This window comes from Phocoena phocoena, chromosome 12, assembly GCF_963924675.1.
Source record: "Phocoena phocoena chromosome 12, mPhoPho1.1, whole genome shotgun sequence".
Lineage (NCBI taxonomy): Eukaryota > Metazoa > Chordata > Mammalia > Artiodactyla > Phocoenidae > Phocoena > Phocoena phocoena.
Window position 1 is genome coordinate 82889407 of NC_089230.1, and position 18290 is coordinate 82907696.

At 43.6% G+C, this 18290-nt stretch overlaps 1 pseudogene; it reads right to left on the reverse strand.

The window, feature by feature from the left end:
* The window catches only part of LOC136131919 (coiled-coil domain-containing protein 112-like), a 135952-nt pseudogene that overhangs the window by 89900 nt on the left and 27762 nt on the right, over nt 1–18290 (reverse strand).

Below are 18290 nucleotides of genomic sequence, written 5' to 3' on the forward strand. Positions count from 1 at the left end.
GAGATAAAACCATACACCTATGGTCACCTTATCTTTGATAAAGGAGGTAAGAGCATACAATGGAGAAAAGACAACCTCTTCAATAAGTGGTGCTGGGAAAACTGGACATGTAAAAGAATGAAATTAGAACACTCCCTAACACCATGCACAAAAATAAACTCAAAGTGGATTAAAGACCTAAATGTAAGGCCAGACACTATCAAACTCTTAGAGGAAAAAATAGGTAGAACACTCTATGACATAAATCACAGCAAGATCCTTTTTGACCCAGCTCCTACAGAAATGGAAATAAAACCAAAAATAAGCAAATGGGACCTAATGAAACTTCAAAGCTTTTGCACAGCGAAGGAAACCATAAACAAGATGAAAAGACAGCCCTCAGAATGGGAGAAAATATTTGCAAATGAAGCAACTGACAAAGGATTTTTCTTCAAAATATACAAGCAGCTCATGCAGCTCAATATCAAAAAAACAAACAACCCAATCCAAAAATGCACAGACCTAAATAGATGTTTCTCCAAAGAAGACATACAGATTGCCAACAAACACATGAGAGGATGCTCAACATCACTGATTATTAGAGAAATGCAAATCAAAACTACAAGGAGGTGTCACCTCACACCAGTTAGAATGGCCATCATCAAAAAATCTAGAAACAATAAATGCTGGAGAGGGTGTGGAGAAAAGGGAACCCTCTTGCACTGTTGGTGGGAATGTAAATTGATACAGCCACTATGGAGAACATTATGGAAGTTCCTTAAAAAACTACAAATGGAACTACCATACGACCCAGCAATCCCACTAGTGGGCATATACACTGAGAAAACCATAATTCAAAAAGAGTCATGTACCACAATGTTCATTGTAGCTCTATTTACAATAGCCAGGACATGGAAGCAACCTAAGTGTCCATCAACAGATGAATGGATAAAGAAGATGTGGCACATATATACAAAGGAATATTACTCAGCCATAAAAAGAAATGAAATTGAGTTATTTGTAGTGAGATGGATGGACCTAGAGTCTGTCATACCAAATAGAGTGAGTCAGAAAGAGAAAAACAAATACCGTATGCTAACAAATATATATGGAACCTAAAAAAAAAAAAAAAGTTCTGAAGAACCTAGGGGTAGGACAGGAATAAAGATGCAGACGTAGAGAATGGACTTGAAGACACAGGGAGGGCGCAGGGTAAGCTGGGACGAAGTGAGAGAGTGGTATGGACTTACATATACTACCAAATGTAAAATAGATAGCTAGTGGGAAGCAGCCACATAGCACAGGGAGATCAGCTCGGTGCTTTGTGACCGCCTAGAGGGGTGGGATAGGGAGGGTGGGAGGGAGGTGCAAGAAGGAGGAGATATGGGGATATATGTATATGTATAGCTGATTCACTTTGTTATGAAGCAGAAACTAACACACCATTGTAAAGCAATTATACTCCAATAAAGATGTTTTAAAAAAAAAACAAATTGGCAGAGTGGATTTAAAAACATGTCTCAACTATGTGCTGTCTACATGAAACTTACTTCAAATATAACAATATAGGCAGGTTGAATGTTTAAAAAATGAGAAAATACATATCATATAAGCATTAATCAAGGATAGCGTAACTGACTTTGTTACTATCAGATAAAATAGACATCAGAGCAAAGCAATTTATGAGAGACAGAGAAGGGCATGATACAACAATAAAAGAGTTAAATTCACCAAGAAGATATAAAAATCTCAAATGTGTATGCACCAAATTAAAAAATTGGAAGATACGTAAAGCAAAAACTAATAGAACTAAAAGAGAAATGTATCATCTGTAGTGATAGCAGGAGATTTTAACACTTCCTCTCAACAATTAATAGAACAACCAGACAGAAAATCAACAGGATATAGAACTCAACATCATCACAATCTAATCAACATTTATAGAACACTCCACCCAACAACAGCAGAAAATACATTATTTTCAAGTGCCCACAGAACATATGTTAATATAGACTATATCCCAAGCCATAAAAATACCCCAACAAATTTAAAATAATTGAAATCATACAAAGTGTGTTCTCCAACTTGAATCACTCTAGTAATCAAAAATAGAAAGAGTAAGAAATTTTTGAAACACTTGGAAACTAAACAACACATTTCTAAATAACCCATGGGTAAAAGAGGAAGTCTCAAGAAAATATTTTTAATACATTGAATGAAAATACAATATATCAAAATTTGTGGGACATAACTAAAGCAGTACTGAAAGGGAAATTGATAGCACTAAGTGAAGATATTATAGAGAATAAAAGTCTCAAATCAATCATTTAAGCTCCCATTTCAAGAACCCAGCGGGGGGAAAAAAAGGAAAGCAAAATAAACTGAAAGCAAGTAGAAGTAAGGAAATAATAAAGGTAAAATCAGAAATCACTGAAATTGAGAAAAGAAATCAATAGAAAAAGCAAACACCCCAAAGAGCTTGAAAAGATTGATAAAACTTGGCAAGACACTACTTACGTTCATACCAAACTTTGTCTACAAGTGTTTCTAGTGGATTTTTCATGATAGCCAAAACCTGGAGTTAGTCCAGGTGTCTTTCCACAGGCGGATGGTGGTGCATTTATATCATGGAATACTATTCAGCAATCAAAAGAAACAAACTATTGATACCCACAACCAACCTGGGTGAATTCCCAAAGGATTACAGAGTGAAAAAGCCAGCCCCCAAAGTTGTATAACATATGATTCTATTATATAAGATTCCATTTGAAAATGACAAAATTACAGAAGTGGAGAACAGAGCTGTGTTTTCCAGGGGTTGAGGAGGAGATGAGGTGGGTAGGAAGTGACTGTACAAGGGCTCCTTGTGGTGATGGAAATGTTCTCTATCTTGACAGTATCCGTGTCGATATCCTGTTGTGATATTCTGCTCGAGTTTCATAAGATGTTTTCACTGGAGGAAACTGGGATCTCTCTACTATTCCTTACAACTTCTTGTGAATCTGCCATTCTAAAAAAAAAAATCAATTTAAATAAATAGAATAGACTAAAGAAGAGACTATAAAAATGATCAAGAATGTTTAAAAATTAAACTTTTAGAAGTTAGAGTAAAGAAATTTCTTTACTCTAAAGGGAACTTTTAGAAGTTAGAGTAAAATTTCTGGGTAAAGACAAAAGAATTTAACATAAGCATCCACCTTTGCTCCCTCCTTTAATCACCAAAATTCCTCCTGCGAAGAGTAAGACGTGGAAACTGCTGCTCGGGTTTTGCCTGGATGAGGGATGGGGATGGTGGGCTGGGAGGACAGGAGAGCTAAGCACCCCTCCCCCCAGACACACAGCACTCACTCTCCTTACAGCTCTTGACGCAGAAAGAGCAAAAGCCCCCGAAACAATCCCTGAAACTCAGTTCTCAGTGAGCTGTGTCTACTGGACTCTGCCTAAGTAGCTTCTTGGGGTTGTGGCAACGTGTGGGATTTATTAAACCTCTCACAGACTTAAGCCCAAAAGACAAATTTCTGAAAATTCCCCCAACACTAGGGAGGGTTGGAAGGGATCTGCCGAGGCCCAGACCTATGATGCCCTCAGCAGCAGTTCGCTTACTAGGAAAACAGGCTCAAACAGCAGCAGCAGAGCCTTGATTTCCAAATTGGCCTCCATGCTGTCTCCCCGTTCGCCTGTGCATGTCTTGAAACGTCCAAGGGGCCACACAGCCAGGGTAGAGATGGGGAGTCCAAGGGCATAGAATAGGGTTCTCCCCAGAGCCTGGCCACCCTTTCTCTGTTAGGTCACTCCCTGCACATATACAGTAATCACTCACTCTCACAGTACAACTCCCTCATCTCTCCATCCAGGCTTTTCCAAGTCAAATCTCTAGAACTTTCTAAATCAGAGCTAACCAAACCTCCTTTTATTACTGTAGGCCCAGAGACGTTATGAAAAACATCTGTCAGACCTTGGAGTCGACACCCGCTCTTTTCTCTGGTGCCAGCGCACAGGAGTTTGAGCTCAAATACAACTAGATGAAATGGAAACCAAGTGAGAGCAAAAGATATGTAAATATTGTTTTCTAGTTGACACTACAGTGTAAAAAGGTACGGATTGGATTACTTGAACATTTTAGTTATATACTCACATTTTTTCCTGACAGTACTTGACGTGAACTTCAATATCTTTTGTGGAGGGACTTGAAATGTAAAACCACGACATAAAATCTTATGATTTAGAATGTTTTGCTTTCGGAATAGAAGAGTCTGTTTATAAGGCAAAACCCCATGGAAGGGGGAAGTAGCTTCTGTGTTTTTCTAGCAACATATTAGTAAGCAAAGCAGGGGTGAGTTTTATTATGTAAATAATAACTCACTCACAGTTGGACTCATAACCCTTTGAAAATGCTCTCATTAGAAGTAAGAAGTGTCCTTCACACATATTCTCCTGTGGAAAGTTTAATATTTATTCAAGAAGTCACCAGTTAGCAAGCCCAGGACTCATTAGCTGTATGACAATATATTAGCTGTGTGATCACTTATTAGCTCCATGACCTTGAGCAAATCACTTTTTCTCCCCCTGCAAAGAAAATCACTTTTTCTCCCCCTGTTGGAATTTCTGCCCCTACCTACTTCTTTTTTTTTTTTTTTAACTTATTATATTATTATTTTTTGGCTGCATTGTGTCTTTGTTGCTGCGCACGGGCTTTCTCTAGTTGCGGTGAGCAGGGCTACTCTTCGTTGCAGTGCGTGGGCTTCTCATCGCGGTGGCTTCTCTTGTGGAGCATGGGCTCTAGGTGCATGGGCTTCAGCAGTTGTGGCTCGTGGGCTCAGTAGTTGTGGCTCACAGGCTCTAGAGTGCAGGCTCAGTAGCTCTGGCACGCAGGCCTAGTTGCTCCACAGCATGTGGGATCTTCCGTTACCAGGGTTCGAACCCGTGTCCCCTGCACTGGCAGGTGGATTCTTAACTACTGCACCACCAGGGAAGCCCTGCCCCTACCTACTTCTTGAAGCTTATGATGGGGCAAATCTCTGTTTCACATTAACACCTAATTCCACATATCCTGTTCTATTCCATTCCACAATATGAATTAATTGATTTATGACCCAACCCAAAATATAACGAGGAAAAAAACCATATTCCTCAAGCTCAGTTTTTGATAAATGATGTCTATTTGAAATAAAATCGTTGTAGTTAAGGTTTTGATTTGAAATAATTTCTTTACTCTAAACAGATTGCAAGGAAATCTGGTGTGTGGGCAGAATTTGCAGAGACAAATGGCTCACAGAGTAGGAAGTCATTTAGCGGTAGATTCCTAGGAAGTTGCATTTGGAAAAGATCTTAAAAAACATTTGGTCTAATCCCAGAATTTTGTCTCCCTGCAGCTAGAGTAGATGGTTTCCTGATGAGTCCATGAGTACTTCTTCATTTGGCTAGCTCAAGACCACGCTAGGCAGCTCTCTCGTTCCTGGATAGTTTACTTAGAAATATTTTCCTTGGGATGGACCCATTTCCCTCGTCCTAACTGCCAAACGCTCATCCTACTTCTGCCTCTGTTGTAACACAGAAGTGCTATCCACCTTTCCGACATGGCAGCCCTTCCAGTGTCTGTAGACTGTCCGTCTGTCTTCCCTAGGCTTCTTGGCTGCAGCTTTCATCTCTGTATGAAAATCCTGGCACATGCAGACTGCTCATAACAAGATCAACGTAACTACTTTGAAAATACCACAACGGAGAACCAGGGTAAGATCTCAGGGGAAGCATATTATTGGGAGTTGGACATTCGGACTTGGGTCTTAGCTCCAGTCATTTCTAAATGTGTGACCTTGGGGACGTCCTCTAACTTCTGACTCCTTGCATTGCCATCAGAATGTCTTGTTATCCATGTGAGGGTAATTTTGTCATATGTGCTGGGTGGAGTTTTCTTTTTTCGTATAATATGGAAGCGTTTGTACATGAGGTCTGTCTCAAGTGATGAAGAAAATAAAGTTCTGTAAAGTGACAAATAAGAGTTGGACAAATTCCCATCGGGTAAGAGATCTCCCTTCAAACCTACATTTATACCAATATTAACCAAGAATTCTTAATTAAACCTCCATTCTAGTTGGAGTATTGCAAGTCCTTGTTAAGGGAAAATGTAAGGTAAATATATGTGGGTTTTAACGGAAAGAGTGAATCTATAGGGATAGAGTTTCTAACATTTTTAACCACTGCTCGATTTTATATAAATATATATATTTTAACCATCACTGATTTATATACATATATTTTAACTAGCAGCCAACTATATACATATATACGTATATACTTACGTACACACATGCATACTATATATATATACACACACATGTACTATATATACATATATACGTATATACTTACGTACACACATGCATACTATATATATATATTTATATATATATACACACACGTACTATATATACATATATACGTATATACTTACGTACACACATGCATACTACATATATATTTATATATATATACACACACACATACTATATATACATGCAACAAAGTGGTTGCATAGCTCAGGCGTTAGAGCACTGGTCTTGTAAAAATGCAACAAAGATTACACAGTACATACTCTTATTATGTGTGATGCACTATGGTATTTTGTATTCTAGTCTAGTCACTTTCTTTATAAAAACATTCTTTTTGAGACTGACTTTGTTGATTTCATGACCCATTAATATGTTGTCAGGTATGGTTTAAAGAATTCTATTTTAGGGGTCTTGGGGATTTTCTTCAGACCATGCCATTAATTCCCTGTATGACCAAGTCACTTAACATTTCTGTGTCTCAGTTTTCCTGTAAAATGCCATTGAGCTTATAGATTTACTTTAAGAATAAAATGAGATCTAAGTTCTAAGATTATTTTCCAAGAGTCAAAAAGACTAAGAAAGGAAGAAGGTTTTATTCAGGGATTAATATCAGAGCCATAACTGCTCCAGCAACTGGACTTTGCATCATGATACAAAAACGTACAGTAGGAAAACAACGTTAAATAATGAGTTTAAGAGATTAAACAAAATATGCAACTACTGTGTGACCCAGCATTGCACTTTTGGACATTTAACCCGGAGAAAGAAAAAATCATGTTCACACAAAAACCTGTACATGAATGCTCATTGCAGCCTTATTTGTAACAGCCTAAAACTGGAATCAGCCCAGATGTCCTTTAGCAGGTGAATGATTAAACAGGCTCTAATGCGTCCATACCATGGAACACTGCTTAGCAATATAAAGAAACTATCAATATATACAACAGTTAGGGTGAATCTCCAAAGACTTATGCTGAGTGAAAAAAGACAATCCCGAAAGGTTACAGACTGAATGCTTCCATGTACGCAACATTTTTGGAACGACCCAATTTAGAAATGGAGCACAGTTCAGCAGGGGCCAGGGCTGAGGAGTAGGGTGAGGCTGGAGGAACCAAGTGAGGGTGGTTTCAAAGGGCAACAGGACAGGTCCTTGTGGTGATGAAGCTGTTCTCTCTCTTTACTCTGATCGTAGCCACCCAAACCTACGCATGTGCTGAACGTGCATAAACCTGGGGACATCTGCCTCTGCTTGGTGGGTTGAATCTACGGTGACGTCCTGTTCACGTGACTGGAGTGTAGCTGTGTTACGTCTGTCCAGCCAGGGAGCTGCACTCGGGGCCGGGCAGGGTGTGTGGGATCTCTTGGCATTACAGCCAAGACGGGAGTCTAGTTATGTCAATAAAAATTCAATTAAGAAAAGGTTATACACCAGTTGTAGTGTACGCCCTCATAAATGCCCCACACACCTCTTCACATCAGGGGTGGACAGCTCCCTGGGGCCGTCCTAAAGAGCCCAGGTGAAGAATTCCTGTCCATCTTCACACCACCACCCCTGCCCCCTGTACAGACAGTGGTCTGCTTCCTGCCCCACTCCTCCCTGACTGGAAACCCTCCATGCTTCTTCCCCATCAAATTCATTAGTTATTCATTAATTAAAATAAGCAATCCATTTGAAAACATAAGGCAATTAGAGAGCGGTGTTTGTGGTTCAGAATGTTATAGGCCATCTGGAAATCACAGCGGCCAAGTGTAGTGGACACAGGTTTCTCTCTGGCTGGGTGCTGAGGGCTTGCTTCCCCGGGGAGGGGAAGAGCCACAGAGAAGGTCTGGGTGAATGGCCAGGACACAGGCCAAGTGTTGTCGGGTGCTGCAGGCAGGGTCTATGAGTTCCGGCATTATGAGCAAGGATTTCATTTCAGAAAGCAGTACTTTGGGAAGGTATCCAGGATGGCAGGGGAGGAGGGGAAGGCAGAGACAGTGGGCTCCAGAATGGGACCCCGGAACACCCCAAGTCTTAAGGCCATATCTGAGTCGGTGCAGGCCTCCCCCGAAAAATAAAAAATACCAAATGTATGGAATCTCAGTTATGTGTGAGCATGGGCTGATCAGTCATTAACCCATCGAGATGTCTTATTTAAGGGGAACAAGTGGCCGATTTTAAGTTAAAATGGTCCTGAAGTAAGCACCAGATGTCTTATAAAGATCACCCTTAGCTACCCCTACGATGTATGGGCCCAGGCACCAGTGACAGCTGCTGTGTCCAATCTGCGAGGAGGTTAGTACAGGAAGAGCGCTGCAGGTTTAGGAACTTGGTGCTTCACCACGGATTGCTTGAGAAGCTACCGTGGACATCCAGAGGTGCAGCAATGTGGGCCTCAAAGTGAAAAAAGAAACCTGATGATGGAAGTTGGTGCATCAGATTTGAAGTCATGCTGAAGATTCGAGCGAGGATGTACATCATAAGCTGTTATCAGAATACTGGAAGAAAAAAGGACTATAACTGGGAAAACATTTCCCCAAAACAGCTATAGAAGTTTCTGAAAAGAAAACCACAAGAATTCAATCCTTCCCTCTTTCTTCCAGACAGGGCCACTATTATTTCTCAAGACAACATTAACTGAACAAGGAGTTTTTCAAACAAACACTCAGTGAAGGAGAGAACGGGCATAACTGATTTTTTTCAGTCTTTTATATTTTCAAAAAAGCCATTAGAAGACTTAGATGCTTGAGGTATTGCATAAATTATCCTATTATTTTAGTAATGAAAGGATTTCACACCCATCCATTTACTTCTGCTTTTATTTCTCTCCATGAATATGGTTTTTGAAAGATATTTGTCAGGCTGCAGATATAATTCACATTGATCAAGCCGTGTATTTAAAAGGTAAGATTTTAAGTGCCTTATTAGAAGAAAAAAAAAAACACTTGGCCTCACATAGGTACTTAACAATCCACTTCTTTTCACCGTGTACTTGCCAGCCACCTTTGAAAATTAATCGTCCTTAGAAACTTACAATAGAAAGGTAATTTCTCTGCACAGCTTACAATTTGGATCTCTTCTACCAAGCAGGCTATCTGATAAGTGACAAAGGGTGTGCAAACACTTGTTGATTTCTCATTGCTGGCAGATTCTGCAACTGAAACGAAAAGTCATCAGCACCGTGTTCTGGAATAGTTGTTACAGAATGAAACACACACGACTAGATCCCAGGATTGCACAGAGCTGATCTTTGAGCTGTCTTCCCTCTGTTTGGGGTAGCCCTTCTTCCCACCGACTCCCGCCCAGTCGCATTTACATCCAGGTCCGGTGCCTCAGGAGGGCGCAAAGGGGCCCTCCCGCTGAAACCCCAGCCTCAGTTCCCAAAAGCCCAAGAGCAGAGGATTGAGCAGGCATACCATGAAGAAAGATGGATTTCAGACCAAGCTTGGAAGGACGAACAAGGAAAACAGAGAGTGGGAGTTCCCGGAGAAAAGAGAAATGGCCAGAGCCCAGAGATGGCGGCTGTGCTGTGCATCCAGGAAACAGGACCATGGACAGGGCAGGGGAGAGTCCCTACTGACGGCACCAGGCAGCGGGAAGTCGTATGTGAGGAGGCCAGGGGCTCCAGGACGCTGAGACTTCAGTGGGAATACAGGGATCAGGTACCATCCCCCTTTGCAGCTCAGCTCCTGAAACTGGAAGGACCTTGGATGATGGAGTAACACCAGGGAGGGAAGCAGGGAGAACTCCAGAAAGGGCTGGTGTGGAGACTTCACCCACTCCCAGCACACCAGGGCACAAGATCAAAAACTGAAGCTGGGTTGTAGAATACAAGGTTACATCCCTTGCCCACCTGAGATTGTGGATTGAGGTTCAGCTCACCACAAATATACACATGCACACACAGTGTGTGTGCACTGTACAATATTCGTGCCACATGACCGCTCTTACTTTTCGTGTTTCATTATATGACAGGTCCAATGTGCTACATCATTGAAGTAATTCCCATAGATTTCTGAAGTCAAACTGCCTATAAAATGGTTTGTACTAAAGGCAGAGGAGTGAGTATATGCATATGTCTATGTATACGTATGCAGGTGCTGATGGGGGCTGGAGAAGGAGAGATGTCAGAGGAAGAAAGATGAACCTCTGAGTCCCCTAATTCAGAATTTGAATGCACTGTAAATGGTCCTCTCCACTTCTTCATTATAGTGGCCTAGTCCATCCTTGTTCAGAAAAAAATCATTGGAACCAGAGAGTTTGATGCAAACCAGCAGATTTGCCTAAGTCTCTCACAGTCACCGAGGGCAAGCTTTTTGTACTATTACATTTTAGTCCTAAATAAATGCCTTTCCAAGTTGATCTAGGACAGGGGTAGTGAACTGCTTTTCATACCTCATACCTACCCAAATATACCTGTGAAATGATCTCTTCCTCTACATGTGCTATCACCAACACCAAGACATGCTTGCAAACTCCTAAATAGACACATCAGGGCTTCCCTGGTGACGCAATAGTTAAGAATCCACCTGCCAATGCAGGAGACAAGAGTTCAATCCCTGATCTGGGAAGGTCTCACGTGCCGCAGAGCAACTAAGACCGTGCACCACAACTACTGAGCCTGCGCTCTAGAGCCACGAGCCACAGCTACTGAGTCCATGAGCCACAACTACTGAAGCCCGCATGTCTAGAGCCCGTGAGCCACAACTACTGAGCCCACATGGCACAACTACTGAAGCCTGTGTGCCTCAAGCCTGTGCTCTGCAACAAGAGAAGCCACTGCGATGAGAAGCCCACGCACCACAACGAAGAGTAGCCCCTGCTCGCCACAACTAGAGAAAGCCCACATGCAGCAAGAAAGACCCAACGCAGCCAATAAATAAATTTATTTTTTAAAAAGACACATCAAAATATAAATCACAACGAAATCAAAAGGGATAGAAAGGCTTGGAGACCTAACCTGTTCTCCTCCAGGCTCTGAGTTCATTATCTGGAAAGTGGTCTTGACCCAAGAGACAAAACCATAGAATAAACCAAAATTTTGAGTTTTAAATGACGCTATCAAAACAGGCCTAATGAGAATCAGCAAACTCATTCGATTCCTATCAGCAAAAATGCAAAACGAAAGCAAATCAATCAGCGCCCGTGCGGTGAGAAACATGAGCAAATTGGAAAGCACCTCAGGTGTAGATACAAAGCAGTTAAGACCACGAGACATGGCTGAACAGACCACAGTGCACCTGCAGCCGATTAGCCCGTTTCTGAAAACCTGAAAGGAAAATCAGAAACAAAAATGGCATTTAAATTTGAAAATGGCATACTCGGGGTGGGACGAATGGTCTTCACGATACCCCTGTTCCCCCAGAGCACTGGCCCCAAATCATGTCCTTCACGCCCTGGACGTTGCTGGTCAGACCTCAGAGTCATAGTCCTTTCCTCCCCTCGCCCCCCATGTCCCTTTCTGTTCAGACTTTTCCTGCAGAAACATCTTCTCTCCAAGCATCTGGACACCCAAGGCCAGACACACATGACAGGGCAGGTGCCCGCCACCAGCTGGGGTGCAGGGACGCTAGGAGCCGTCTCCACAGCCATCGTGAGGCACACGCAGGCACACATACACACTCCACACACACACGACACACGCACACACATACACACTCCACACACACACACATGCACACATACACTCACACATGACACACACATGCACACACACATGCACACATACACTTACTACACACACAGTCCACCCACACATACTACACACACTCCACACACATAGTACACACACACACACACACACACACACACACACACACACCCTACGTCCTAAAGTACACGCTCACCAGTCCTACAAAGTCTAGAATTTCCCCCCCCAGGAGTGCCTCTTTGAGCAAAATGGCTATATTCAGAAAACCCTGTGTAAAGCGCACTCCTCTGGGGAGGTGAGCCCAGGACCTAGTCAGTGTTGAGCAGAGTCCACTGGAATATTCAACTATGGGACAAGGCACAGGGGTCTCTCTCTGGAGAAAGGGGGACAGGTTCCATGGGGGACCCCGTGTGCAGGAGCTGGACTTGGACCAGTCAGGGGCCTGAGCTCCCCGGGGCCAAAGGGGGCTGGAAGAAGGGGGAGTCACCCAGGCTTTCGCTGCTCGGGACACTCACTTCTCTTAAGGGCACGGGGTTGGAACTCTTGTCCTGTAACTAACTGGGGTACAGTCTTCTCACCTGTAAACGGAAAAATGAATGAACTCAGAGGATAACTGTTTGCTTCCCGTGCACTGGTTACTCATCTGGACTGTGTCCATGCTTCCCAAGCATCCTTGTGCCTACAACATTTGGGCACCTTACTGAAATGCGGGTGAGTCCGTCCACCCACGTGGGGCCCAGGAGTCGGAGTTTCTGGAAGGCTCCCGGTTACTCCACTGTCCTGACCTACAGAGTACACTGTGCGGACCAAGGGCGGACATCACTGAGTCCTCCTGCAAACCTAGGAAAGCGGACTGTTACTACCTATGCGAAACCCACCACAGATAGGCTAAAAAAAACCCCACAAATGCTGCCCTAATGATGAAATTCTTTTAAAATAAAGGGTTATGCTGGCTTGTGTGTGGCTTCTTACTGCTCGGGGTGGAGTATCACCCAGAGCTTGTTAGAAACGCAAAATCGCAGCTTCCACGCTGGACCCACAGACTCCAAACTGCGTTTTGACAAGATCCCAGGTGAGTCACATCAACAGTAATGTTTGAGAATCTGTTGGTTATACGACAAGTGGCCTTTTTTTAATAGGTATGCCTATTGCTTCTAAGAAATTTTCTCTGTATCCAGTTAAATTTTGTATAGAATTAAGAAGTAGAATTTTAAATTAAGGGGAAATGGTGAAATAAATTCCCAGCCTCACTCCTCCCCTACGCACATATATACACATACCCGGTAACAAGTGGAAAACATCTTTTTGTCAGAATGGCTGAAAAGCACTCTTTCCTGAGGTCAGCAATCCTGACCACCCCCCAAAAAAAGAAGAAAAAAAACAAGAAAAGAAAAATCATATTGACCTCCCCACAGCCAAAAAAAAGCATTTCAAGATAATTTTATTTCCTACAAGTTATGCAATGTGTGGAAAGTTAATTTAAAAATTCTCTTACTCCATTGATGTTACTTGAAATTCACAGCTGGGAATAACATATGTCCCACCCCACACATCTGTGAGGCTTCTCTCTCTCTGGAGAGCCTCTCTCACAAAGCAGAGGGGAAACTAGGAGGCTCAGACCCTGCATTCACGGAGCTCACTGTATCTAGAAGGTGATATAATTTGCAAGGGACAGCTACAGAGGCAGAGGAAAAGGGACAAAATCAAACATCGGTTGAGGAAAGGAGTCTTTACCACGTATTTGTGAGGTCTGGAAATTACCAGCAAGAGAGTCACTTCTAAGCAAAATAGTAACTGACCTTGGCCGCTGCACCCGGGCCTGGGGATTGGGTGGGTCTGACTGAGCAGCCCTCCCCCAGGTTGTCTAGTGAAGGAGGAAGGGAACAGACATCAGAGACCAGTCCAGGTCTGGAGCGCGTGCTGTGGTTCCCTGCAAAGCAGGGGAAGTCGATGGTCATTAGTGCCATTGTTACTCTCATCAGATACGGCACAATAAATATGTTTAGCCAGGAAGGGGCTGAGATGCAAACAGTAACCTTTGTGAGGAGAGCATCCTCCCAAATCCACTGCCACCCTCTCGAGGTCACCTGCCCTCCCTTTCCCTGGAAACGCTGACTCCAAGAACAAAGACGGGCAAACTGAATCCACCAACATGCCAGGCGTCAGACACACACATGCATTTTTGGCTTTTGCACCAAGAGTGTTAGGCAGGAAATGAGCAAGAGAGGCTGTCTTTGTGTATTTCAACTCTCTCCATTTTCCCCTCAGAAAAACCACTGGAAATCTGTGTGTCTGAATGTATATTTGTCTTTCATTTACATTAAGCCTGCATACTTTTAATTACTACTGTTATGGTGGCCACTGGCCGCTTGCTGTGAAAGTGCAATTTCTCCCTAGAAAAGGAGAGTAAGGAAGCATTTCCAGGCCCACACTGCAACTCTTAGCACTTTAAAAATTACCTGTCATTTCTGGTATTCAGATTGCCATTCTGCACTTATTTTGAATCTGGAATGCATATTAAACTTTCATTTGAATAAATAGAACTGGAGCCATTGCTGTCCGAATCATCACAGCTCCCAACTACAGTTCACGTCCATGAATTCTGAACACTAGCTATGCACAATGCAGAGAGGGCAGTGGACGTGACAGAAAGCCCAAAGAGGTGTCCCCGCCAAAGCCCTGTCCTCTGGGGTCCTGGTGTCCTCAACTTCAACTCTGCCGCAAAGTGAAAGCAACTTGTTTTTAAATAAGGTTCTGGCCTCCCTTCAACAAGGGCAGGTCCAGATTAGGGAGAAATGCATGCGTGCCAGGACTCAGATCCTGCTTTGTGGTGGTGGGGGACCAAGGGACCCATGCCCACTTGCAGTCTCTATAACCTAAGGAAGAATGGCTGACCAGGAGCCGTCCAGCCTCAGAGGCTTTCTGGAGGACAGTAGAACTTGGTTTCAGCCGTGAAGGACCAGTGGGCTTCAAAAGGTAGAAAGGAGGGAGGGCCGCCCACTTGCAGTCTCTATAACCTAAGGAAGAATGGCTGACCAGGAGCCGTCCAGCCTCAGAGGCTTTCTGGAGGACAGTAGAACTTGGTTTCAGCCGTGAAGGACCAGTGGGCTTCAAAAGGTAGAAAGGAGGGAGGGCCACCATCTACATAAGGAAAGCAGCCCTGCAGGGATGTGACCAGGAAGACCCCAGACTCCGGAGTCAGGCTGGGTCCCCATCCTGGCTGCCCCACCGACCAGCTGATGCTCTGGGTCAGATCACTCACCTGTGCGCCCCTCGGCACCTCCTAGACACTTAGGCGGGTTCAGTGCCTGCCAGCGAGCCCTGGGATCCGGTCTGAAAAGGTAAGCTGGGGTTGGCTTGCTGAGGTCCTTGAAGTGACATGACCTGGGCTTGTTCTGAAAAACAACAGAAAGCTGTTGAGGACTTTGAATGGTGTAAAAGGCAGAGTAACACAGACCTCTCTCCCGATGTGTGAGTGCAAGGGTTTCTCCCTGGGTCCTTTCCTCCGAATCCACTCTTTTACGTGGATCTTGGGAAACACTCCTTTTTCTCACTCACCATATCTTTCCATTCCAGTTCTCACTCCTCTTTTCATTTTTATAATTGTTTTGTTCAAATTTGTGAGGGTTAATGCATTCACATTGCTTTAATGATCCTATAATTACTAAGCTAAATTACAAGAAAGCCTGAAAATAAGATGTACCACCACAAGAGACATTCCCCATCCTAACTGCTCCGAAGAAGAATGTCTGTTTAAGCAAGCACGCCTTAATGTATTATATCCCATTATCAGCAAAATATTAGGTTCACTGAGTTCATAATTTATAAATGTGAGAACAGTGTCCCAGGGGTCTGTTTCAAATGAGGCTAGACTAGGGAATACAGAATTAATCACCCTACCTAGTGTTCAAACCGCAGATTTATTATATTTAATTAACTCAATGATCTAACTCTGATGAGTTGTCTTTATGTGGAAATATGGAAATACAGATTTTAGCAGTTAAGGAAAGTGGACAATCTTCAAATGGGATCGTTTTCCTTATGAACAATTTTTATCCTTTGATCTAATTTTTTTTTTCAACTGAACGCTGGTAGCCCGTGTTGGACACTCTGGAACCCGGCCCCACGGCCTCCTGTGCCCCTGAGGGGGGGAACAGACGCACCACCAGCAGCTCCTTAGAGCTCTGTCCAGCCCCACCTCACAGCACCTCTCCCCGAAACACCTCCCACTGTCCGGGCTCGCTCAGCTCCGCACAAGCCCCCAGACACCTGCGGGGGACTCAACACCCGGTGGGTGACCCTCAGCCAATGGGAGCACAGATGAGCAGACGCCCTCCCCTTCCTCTCCAGGAGGCAGTTCTGACCAGCATCCTCTGCAATGCCCAAGGATGCCAGTGGTTCAGCCTCAGTCCCTCGCAGCGCTGACTCAGGATTGTATCCTCGCCTGGGCTCGCCCTCTCCATATTTCACTTCCAAGTTCACTCCCGACATAGACTACCTTAACCCCTTTTCCTCAGACTCTGCTTTCAGGGGTGCCCTGAAATACAGGGAAATAGAGTCTATTGGGGCAAATTAAAGTGATGTCAAATAGCCATAAAAATCTATAACTATGACCCATAATATTCTAATATTATAGAAGGGACACATTTTAATTTAGAAAAGGAGTAGTGTTATATAAATATTCCCAGCAGCAGTGTGGCTTCATTTCCTCCTTTTATTATTTTAAAGACCGTTTGGGGAAGTTTTGAATATACAGCCATCATTGTGTCGCTGCCACTGACATTTCCCCAGATCCTCCTTGGCAATCCTGTGTTAAATCCAAAAATGTGCTATACTGGGTGATCAGGCAGCAGGTAGAGTCTACACTAGATACAGTGGCTGTTTTAGACTTTGTCTTACATCGGGAAACGTCAAACATGACTTCTTTATGAATATTCTCTGATTACTAAGCAGTGCCTTGGCATTATCTTGGCAAAATAACTTTTTTTTTTAATAAGACGCGCAGCTCTCCACCCCATCACCACTCTTTTTTTTTTTTAAATAAATTCATTTATTTATTTATGGCTGCATTGGGTCTTTGTTGCTGCGCGCGGGCTTTCTCTAGTTGTGGCGAGCGGGAGCTACTCTTCATTGTGGTGCACAGGCTTCTCATTGCGATGGTCTCTCTTGCGGAGCACAGGCTCTAGGCACGCAGGCTTCAGTAGTTGTGGCTCCCGGGCTCTAGAGCGCAGGCTCAGTAGTTGTGGCTCACAGGCTTACTTGCTCCGCAGCATGTGGGATCTTCGTGGACCAGGGTCGAACCCGTGTCCCCTGCATTGGCAGGCGGATCCTTAACCACTGTGCCACCAAGGAAGTCCCCAAAATAATTTTTATACAGGAATATCATTACTAATAAAGAGAATGTGTTGAATACAGCTTTGTGAGAAGCTTCATTATCACAGGGAGAAATAATGCAGGAGGCTGAGGAATGAAGTCTCAGATATGAGGACAGGGGTCTTTGTAGAAAAGTATCATCAAATAGGGCTGCATATAACCTTGAATATGCAAAACAAAAAGTGCCCAGCACGTACCTGCTGCATATGAAGATTTGTAAATATTTGTTTCTCACAAATATTTATGAATCAGTGAGAAAAGGTCACCATTGGTGCCTTCCCATTCTTCCTGGGGCATCAACCCCTCTCTCCTCAGAAGGATTCACACTGCAGTGACCCCTCAGGGTGAAACTCAGAACTGGCTTGGCGAGTAGTGTGGTATCACGGTATCCCCGGAGTGTGCACTGATGAAAAACCTCTGCCTGGTGCCTAAAATGCCTTCAGTGGGAAAAGGTTTTAATTCCAAATCAGAGACTAAATGCTTTAAAAGAAAGTACCTACTGGAGATTACCATGCACTGAAAGTCATTGCTACATTAACCAGTCAGATCATGAGTGTAGATGACAGACACAATGTTTTCTCCTACTTCACTGCTTTGTTGGATGCAAGCTGTCAGCTAGCCAAAGATCTCGACCTGAACGGCCTCCATGAGGGACAGGGCAGTTACCCAACAGGGGAAGGGACAGACAGCAGAGCTGCCATGTGAAGAAATCAGCCCCTGGAAACTGCATAGCTGCCTCTGCGAGGTGCAATTACCTTAAACTGAGCCATGGGAAGAGAATCAGCTCGTGGAGGAATTGCTACCAAGTATGGCTTGAAAGACCCATGGCTCTGTTTGATGGCTCTGTTTGATAACATGGTCGAGCTCACTGTAAACAAGACTCTTTTCTAGAAGTCTCATTATCTAAATATGTCAGTTGGTTTCCAGCCAGGGAAAGAGAAAGTTTTCTGGTTATTTCGAACGGAGCGATTAGTAACAA